Raw genomic sequence first — 9740 nt, 5'->3', positions numbered from 1 at the left:
GTCTGTCTCTAGTCACTAACTGATGAACAGAGCAGTCTGTCTCTAGTCACTAACTGACACACAGAGCAGTCTGTCTCTAGTCACTAACTGATGAACAGAGCAGTCTGTCTCTAGTCACTAACTGACACACAGAGCAGTCTGTCTCTAGTCACTAACTGATGAACAGAGCAGTCTGTCTCTAGTCACTAACTGACACACAGAGCAGTCTGTCTCTAGTCACTAACTGATGAACAGAGCAGTCTGTCTCTAGTCACTAACTGATGAACAGAGCAGTCTGTCTCTAGTCACTAACTGACACACAGAGCAGTCTGTCTCTAGTCACTAACTGATGAACAGAGCAGTCTGTCTCTAGTCACTAACTGATGAACAGAGCAGTCTGTCTCTAGTCACTAACTGATGAACAGAGCAGTCTGTCTCTAGTCACTAACTGATGAACAGAGCAGTCTGTCTCTAGTCACTAACTGATGAACAGATCAGTCTGTCTCTAGTCACTAACTGACACACAGAGCAGTCTGTCTCTAGTTACTAACTGATGAACAGATCAGTCTGTCTCTAGTCACTAACTGATGAACAGAGCAGTCTGTCTCTAGTCACTAACTGATGAACTGAGCAGTCTGTCTCTAGTCACTAACTGACACACAGAGCAGTCTGTCTCTAGTCACTAACTGATGAACAGAGCAGTCTGTCTCTAGTCACTAACTGATGAACAGATCAGTCTGTCTCTAGTCACTAACTGATGACAGAGCAGTCTGTCTCTAGTCACTAACTGATGAACAGAGCAGTCTGTCTCTAGTCACTAACTGAGACACAGAGCAGTCTGTCTCTAGTCACTAACTGATGAACAGATCAGTCTTTCTCTAGTCACTAACTAATGAACAGAGCAGTCTGTCTCTAGTCACTAACTGATGACAGAGCAGTCTGTCTCTAGTCACTAACTGATGAACAGATCAGTCTGTCTCTAGTCACTAACTGAGACACAGAGCAGTCTGTCTCTAGTCACTAACTGATGAACAGATCAGTCTTTCTCTAGTCACTAACTAATGAACAGAGCAGTCTGTCTCTAGTCACTAACTGACACACAGAGCAGTCTGTCTCTAGTCACTAACTGATGAACAGAGCAGTCTGTCTCTAGTCACTAACTGACACACAGAGCAGTCTGTCTCTAGTCACTAACTGATGAACAGAGCAGTCTGTCTCTAGTCACTAACTGACACACAGAGCAGTCTGTCTCTAGTCACTAACTGATGAACAGAGCAGTCTGTCTCTAGTCACTAACTGACACACAGAGCAGTCTGTCTCTAGTCACTAACTGACACACAGAGCAGTCTGTCTCTAGTCACTAACTGATGAACAGAGCAGTCTGTCTCTAGTCACTAACTGATGAACAGAGCAGTCTGTCTCTAGTCACTAACTGATGAACAGAGCAGTCTGTCTCTAGTCACTAACTGATGAACAGAGCAGTCTGTCTCTAGTCACTAACTGATGAACAGAGCAGTCTGTCTCTAGTCACTAACTGACACACAGATCAGTCTGTCTCTAGTCACTAACTGATGAACAGAGCAGTCTGTCTCTAGTCACTAACTGATGAACAGAGCAGTCTGTCTCTAGTCACTAACTGACACACAGAGCAGTCTGTCTCTAGTCACTAACTGATGAACAGAGCAGTCTGTCTCTAGTCACTAACTGACACACAGAGCAGTCTGTCTCTAGTCACTAACTGATGAACAGATCAGTCTGTCTCTAGTCACTAACTGACACACAGAGCAGTCTGTCTTTAGTCACTAACTGACACACAGAGCAGTCTGTCTCTAGTCACTAACTGATGAACAGATCAGTCTGTCTCTAGTCACTAACTGATGAACAGAGCAGTCTGTCTCTAGTCACTAACTGATGAACAGATCAGTCTGTCTCTAGTCACTAACTGATGAACAGAGCAGTCTGTCTCTAGTCACTAACTGATGAACTGAGCAGTCTGTCTCTAGTCACTAACTGACACACAGAGCAGTCTGTCTCTAGTCACTAACTGATGAACAGAGCAGTCTGTCTCTAGTCACTAACTGATGAACAGAGCAGTCTGTCTCTAGTCACTAACTGATGAACAGAGCAGTCTGTCTCTAGTCACTAACTGACACACAGAGCAGTCTGTCTCTAGTCACTAACTGACACACAGAGCAGTCTGTCTCTAGTCACTAACTGATGAACAGAGCAGTCTGTCTCTAGTCACTAACTGATGAACAGAGCAGTCTGTCTCTAGTCACTAACTGATGAACAGATCAGTCTGTCTCTAGTCACTAACTGATGAAGAGATCAGTCTGTCTCTAGTCACTAACTGATGAACAGATCAGTCTGTCTCTAGTCACTAACTGATGACAGAGCAGTCTGTCTCTAGTCACTAACTGATGAACAGAGCAGTCTGTCTCTAGTCACTAACTGATGAACAGAGCAGTCTGTCTCTAGTCACTAACTGATGAACAGATCAGTCTGTCTCTAGTCACTAACTGATGAACAGAGCAGTCTGTCTCTAGTCACTAACTGACACACAGAGCAGTCTGTCTCTAGTCACTAACTGACACACAGAGCAGTCTGTCTCTAGTCACTAACTGACACACAGAGCAGTCTGTCTCTAGTCACTAACTGACACATAGATCAGTCTGTCTCTAGTCACTAACTGATGAACAGAGCAGTCTGTCTCTAGTCACTAACTGATGAACAGAGCAGTCTGTCTCTAGTCACTAACTGATGAACAGAGCAGTCTGTCTCTAGTCACTAACTGATGAACAGAGCAGTCTGTCTCTAGTCACTAACTGATGAACAGATCAGTCTGTCTCTAGTCACTAACTGACACACAGAGCAGTCTGTCTCTAGTCACTAACTGACGAACAGAGCAGTCTGTCTCTAGTCACTAACTGATGAACAGAGCAGTCTGTCTCTAGTCACTAACTGATGAACAGAGCAGTCTGTCTCTAGTCACTAACTGACACACAGAGCAGTCTGTCTCTAGTCACTAACTGATGAACAGAGCAGTCTGTCTCTAGTCACTAACTGATGAACAGAGCAGTCTGTCTCTAGTCACTAACTGATGAACAGAGCAGTCTGTCTCTAGTCACTAACTGATGAACAGATCAGTCTGTCTCTAGTCACTAACTGACACACAGAGCAGTCTGTCTCTAGTCACTAACTGACAAACAGAGCAGTCTGTCTCTAGTCACTAACTGACACACAGAGCAGTCTGTCTCTAGTCACTAACTGACGAACAGAGCAGTCTGTCTCTAGTCACTAACTGATGAACAGAGCAGTCTGTCTCTAGTCACTAACTGATGAACAGATCAGTCTGTCTCTAGTCACTAACTGATGACAGAGCAGTCTGTCTCTAGTCACTAACTGATGAACAGAGCAGTCTGTCTCTAGTCACTAACTGATGAACAGAGCAGTCTGTCTCTAGTCACTAACTGATGAACAGAGCAGTCTGTCTCTAGTCACTAACTGATGAACAGAGCAGTCTGTCTCTAGTCACTAACTGATGAACAGAGCAGTCTGTCTCTAGTCACTAACTGATGAACAGAGCAGTCTGTCTCTAGTCACTAACTGATGAACAGAGCAGTCTGTCTCTAGTCACTAACTGATGAACAGAGCAGTCTGTCTCTAGTCACTAACTGATGAACAGAGCAGTCTGTCTCTAGTCACTAACTGATGAACAGAGCAGTCTGTCTCTAGTCACTAACTGATGAACAGAGCAGTCTGTCTCTAGTCACTAACTGATGAACAGATCAGTCTGTCTCTAGTCACTAACTGATGAACAGAGCAGTCTGTCTCTAGTCACTAACTGATGAACAGAGCAGTCTGTCTCTAGTCACTAACTGATGAACAGAGCAGTCTGTCTCTAGTCACTAACTGACACACAGAGCAGTCTGTCTCTAGTCACTAACTGATGAACAGAGCAGTCTGTCTCTAGTCACTAACGGACACACAGAGCAGTCTGTCTCTAGTCACTAACTGACACACAGATCAGTCTGTCTCTAGTCACTAACTGATGAACAGATCAGTCTGTCTCTAGTCACTAACTGATGAACAGATCAGTCTGTCTCTAGTCACTAACTGATGAACAGAGCAGTCTGTCTCTAGTCACTAACTGACACACAGAGCAGTCTGTCTCTAGTCACTAACTGATGAACAGAGCAGTCTGTCTCTAGTCACTAACTGACACACAGAGCAGTCTGTCTCTAGTCACTAACTGATGAACAGAGCAGTCTGTCTCTAGTCACTAACTGACACACAGAGCAGACTGTCTCTAGTCACTAACTGACGAACAGAGCAGTCTGTCTCTAGTCACTAACTGATGAACAGAGCAGTCTGTCTCTAGTCACTAACTGATGAACAGAGCAGTCTGTCTCTAGTCACTAACTGATGAACAGATCAGTCTGTCTCTAGTCACTAACTGATGAACAGAGCAGTCTGTCTCTAGTCACTAACTGATGAACAGAGCAGTCTGTCTCTAGTCACTAACTGATGAACAGAGCAGTCTGTCTCTAGTCACTAACTGATGAACAGAGCAGTCTGTCTCTAGTCACTAACTGATGAACAGATCAGTCTGTCTCTAGTCACTAACTGATGAACAGAGCAGTCTGTCTCTAGTCACTAACTGACACACAGAGCAGTCTGTCTCTAGTCACTAACTGATGAACAGAGCAGTCTGTCTCTAGTCACTAACTGACACACAGAGCAGTCTGTCTCTAGTCACTAACTGATGAACAGAGCAGTCTGTCTCTAGTCACTAACTGACACACAGAGCAGTCTGTCTCTAGTCACTAACTGACGAACAGAGCAGTCTGTCTCTAGTCACTAACTGATGAACAGAGCAGTCTGTCTCTAGTCACTAACTGATGAACAGATCAGTCTGTCTCTAGTCACTAACTGATGACAGAGCAGTCTGTCTCTAGTCACTAACTGATGAACAGAGCAGTCTGTCTCTAGTCACTAACTGAGACACAGAGCAGTCTGTCTCTAGTCACTAACTGATGAACAGATCAGTCTTTCTCTAGTCACTAACTGATGAACAGAGCAGTCTGTCTCTAGTCACTAACTGACACACAGAGCAGTCTGTCTCTAGTCACTAACTGATGAACAGAGCAGTCTGTCTCTAGTCACTAACTGACACACAGAGCAGTCTGTCTCTAGTCACTAACTGATGAACAGATCAGTCTGTCTCTAGTCACTAACTGACACACAGAGCAGTCTGTCTCTAGTCACTAACTGATGAACAGAGCAGTCTGTCTCTAGTCACTAACTGATGAACAGAGCAGTCTGTCTCTAGTCACTAACTGATGAACAGAGCAGTCTGTCTCTAGTCACTAACTGATGAACAGAGCAGTCTGTCTCTAGTCACTAACTGACACACAGAGCAGTCTGTCTCTAGTCACTAACTGATGAACAGAGCAGTCTGTCTCTAGTCACTAACTGATGAACAGATCAGTCTGTCTCTAGTCACTAACTGATGAACAGAGCAGTCTGTCTCTAGTCACTAACTGATGAACAGAGCAGTCTGTCTCTAGTCACTAACTGATGAACAGAGCAGTCTGTCTCTAGTCACTAACTGATGAACAGATCAGTCTGTCTCTAGTCACTAACTGATGAACAGAGCAGTCTGTCTCTAGTCACTAACTGATGAACAGATCAGTCTGTCTCTAGTCACTAACTGATGAACAGATCAGTCTGTCTCTAGTCACTAACTGACACACAGAGCAGTCTGTCTCTAGTCACTAACTGATGAACAGAGCAGTCTGTCTCTAGTCACTAACTGATGAACAGAGCAGTCTGTCTCTAGTCACTAACTGATGAACAGAGCAGTCTGTCTCTAGTCACTAACTGATGAACAGAGCAGTCTGTCTCTAGTCACTAACTGATGAACAGAGCAGTCTGTCTCTAGTCACTAACTGATGAACAGAGCAGTCTGTCTCTAGTCACTAACTGATGAACAGAGCAGTCTGTCTCTAGTCACTAACTGATGAACAGATCAGTCTGTCTCTAGTCACTAACTGATGAACAGAGCAGTCTGTCTCTAGTCACTAACTGATGAACAGAGCAGTCTGTCTCTAGTCACTAACTGACACACAGAGCAGTCTGTCTCTAGTCACTAACTGATGAACAGAGCAGTCTGTCTCTAGTCACTAACTGATGAACAGAGCAGTCTGTCTCTAGTCACTAACTGATGAACAGAGCAGTCTGTCTCTAGTCACTAACTGATGAACAGAGCAGTCTGTCTCTAGTCACTAACTGATGAACAGATCAGTCTGTCTCTAGTCACTAACTGATGAACAGAGCAGTCTGTCTCTAGTCACTAACTGATGAACAGAGCAGTCTGTCTCTAGTCACTAACTGACACACAGAGCAGTCTGTCTCTAGTCACTAACTGATGAACAGAGCAGTCTGTCTCTAGTCACTAACTGATGAACAGAGCAGTCTGTCTCTAGTCACTAACTGATGAACAGAGCAGTCTGTCTCTAGTCACTAACTGATGAACAGAGCAGTCTGTCTCTAGTCACTAACTGATGAACAGAGCACAACATAATGAAATCTTCTTAATTTAGTTATATTAAAAACTAGTTAATCCAATAGCAAAACATGTGAGAAGTTTGAAAGTAGTGTGCTACTGTACGGTTAATAACATTAGACTGTTTTCACATCAGGCAACACACTAACCATTAAAATGGCCTGGACATTTCCATCCTTCCTATCCCTTGTGTGATTAAAGGTTCACAGTGTAATGAAATTAAAGAAAAAATATGTTTAGCAAGCACCGTTTTGCATCAAATCTGTCTTGAGCATTTGGCCATAGGTTCTCATCATGGGCCACAATAGTTATATAGCCCAAACGATTCAAACGCTCTCCAAATTAATAGGAAGAAAATAAATGAAACATGTCATGTTGGCTTCAGAAACCCACCAGCAGCTTCTGTTTACCTCAGAGAGAGTTTGATTCTATCTGTTCTCCTCTACTTTTCCTGGCTGACAAAGTACCAGGATGTTGTCTCTGGTTTGGGATATGAATTTAGAGAAGTGAATTTGAATGGTTCTGATTTGAATATATGAAATAAGTTGAATATATGAAACTTTGATCAACTTGAAATAATAGTTTGTAAACTTGATATACGGACAATGAGTGCTATGTGTACCATATCGAAACTGAGTATATAAATATTGAATTTGAATATTACATTGAAAGATAATTTTTTAACTGAATGCAAATTCACTAAATTCAGTTTCAAATCATGAAATACAAGTTCAATTTAGTAAATCAATAATTCAATTTGTGCATTACAAATTAACAAATATTTAAATTGTATCCAATATCCTAATTCGAAACGATGGAATTCAAGTACAATTTCTGTTGGCACTGAATTCTATCGATAAGAGTGTGGCTCAATTCATAAGAGTGTGGCTCAATTCATAAGAGTGTGGCTCAATTCATAAGAGTGTGGCTCAATTCATTAGAGTGTGGCTCAATTCATTAGAGCGTGGCTCAATTCATTAGAGCGTGGCTCAATTCATTCGAGTGTGGCTCAGTTCATTAGAGTGTGGCTCAATTCATTAGAGCGTGGCTCAATTCATTAGAGCGTGGCTCAATTCATTAGAGTGTGGCTCAATTCATTAGAGCGTGGCTCAATTCATTAGAGCGTGGCTCAATTCATTAGTGTGGCTCAATTCATTAGAGTGTGGCTCAATTCATTAGAGCGTGGCTCAATTCATTAGAGCGTGGCTCAATTCATTCGAGTGTGGCTCAATTCATTAGAGCGTGGCTCAATTCATTAGAGAGTGGCTCAATTCATTAGAGAGTGGCTCAATTCATTAGAGAGTGGCTCAATTCATTAGAGCGTGGCTCAATTCATTAGAGCGTGACACTAGCAACACCAGAGTTGGGGGTTTGATTCCCACTGGTGTCACATCCTAAATGTGGACGGTTGTCACTTTGGAAATTAAGTATCTGTTACGTCTATGGCATATTTTAAAGTCCTGTATTAGCCTATATTACAGTATTATAGTACTGTTTTGGCCTATATTACAGTATTATAGTACTGTTTTGGCCTATATTATGGTATTACAGTATTGTATTGGCCTATATCTAGGTATTACAGTCCTGTATTGGCCTATATTACAGTATTATAGTACTGTTTTGGCCTATATCTAGGTATTACAGTCCTGTATTGGCCTATATTACGGTATTATAGTACTGTTTTGGCCTATATTACAGTATTATAGTACTGTTTTGGCCTATATTACGGTATTATAGTACTGTTTTGGCCTATATTATGGTATTACAGTACTGTTTTGGCCTATATTACAGTATTATAGTACTGTTTTGGCCTATATTACAGTATTATAGTACTGTTTTGGCCTATATTATGGTATTACAGTCCTGTATTGGCCTATATTACGGTATTATAGTACTGTTTTGGCCTATATTACAGTATTATAGTACTGTTTTGGCCTATATTACGGTATTATAGTACTGTTTTGGCCTATATTATGGTATTACAGTACTGTTTTGGCCTATATTACAGTATTATAGTACTGTTTTGGCCTATATTACAGTATTATAGTACTGTTTTGGCCTATATTATGGTATTACAGTCCTGTATTGGCCTATATTACGGTATTATAGTACTGTTTTGGCCTATATTACGGTATTATAGTACTGTTTTGGCCTATATTACGGTATTATAGTACTGTTTTGGCCTATATTACAGTGCGTAGTGTATTTTTAAAGGCTTTGGTTTTTCCATTTATATTTCGAGGTTGCATGTGGGGCGCATGAATTGGAGTCACCTCGTTAGTCAGTATGTGTTACACCTGTTGGTCACCTCGTTAGTCAGTATGTGTTACACCTGTGCTGGTTGGTCACCTCGTTAGTCAGTATGTGTTACACCTGTGCTGGTTGGTCACCTCGTTAGTCAGTATGTGTTACACCTGTGCTGGTTTGTCACCTCGTTAGTCAGTATGTGTTACACCTGTGCTGGTTTGTCATCTCGTTAGTGGGAAGGTGCTATTTAAGAGTGGCTGGCCCAGTGCTCCAGTTGTTTTAAGTGATGGGGAGTGTTAACTACTTTAGTTGACTCTCCTGATTTGATTTCTAGAAAAAACTATATTCTATCTGATCTTCCCTGTTTTGGGTTGCTTCCTGTCTTTAAATTTGGAGTGGGTTTTAATTGTGTTGGCCTCTTCTTGGTCATATTTAGTGGGCGCTCACGGTAGGTGTCTTTTATGTCCAAGTTGTTGCTGATCAACTTTCTGACACCGTGAGTGTCTTTAAGAAACCCGCCTAAAACCCCACCTGTTTCGTTTTAGTTGTTGTCAGTAACTCTTTGTTAGTTCCCTCTTCTGTTTTGAGCGACCATTTTGGTTTTCTTGCTGGGGAACGTAACAAATAAACACGCAACATGCAACCATTTCAAACATATTACAGAGTTACAGTTCACATAAGGATACCTTAAAAGTCCCGTTTACATACACTCAATTAGTATTTGGTAGCATTGCCTTTAAATTGTTTAACTTGGGTCAAACGTTTCGGGTAGCCTTCCACAAGCTTCTCACAATAAGTTGGGTGAATTTTGGCCCATTCCTCCTGACAAAGCTGGTGTAACTGAGTCAGGTTTGTAGGCCTCCTCGCTCGCACACACTTTTTCAGTTCTGCCCACAAATGTTCTATGGGATTGAGGTCAGGGCTTTTGATGGCCACTCCATTACTT

Source organism: Salvelinus fontinalis, chromosome 36, assembly GCF_029448725.1.
Source record: "Salvelinus fontinalis isolate EN_2023a chromosome 36, ASM2944872v1, whole genome shotgun sequence".
NCBI lineage: Eukaryota > Metazoa > Chordata > Actinopteri > Salmoniformes > Salmonidae > Salvelinus > Salvelinus fontinalis.
This window is presented reverse-complemented; position numbering follows the sequence as displayed.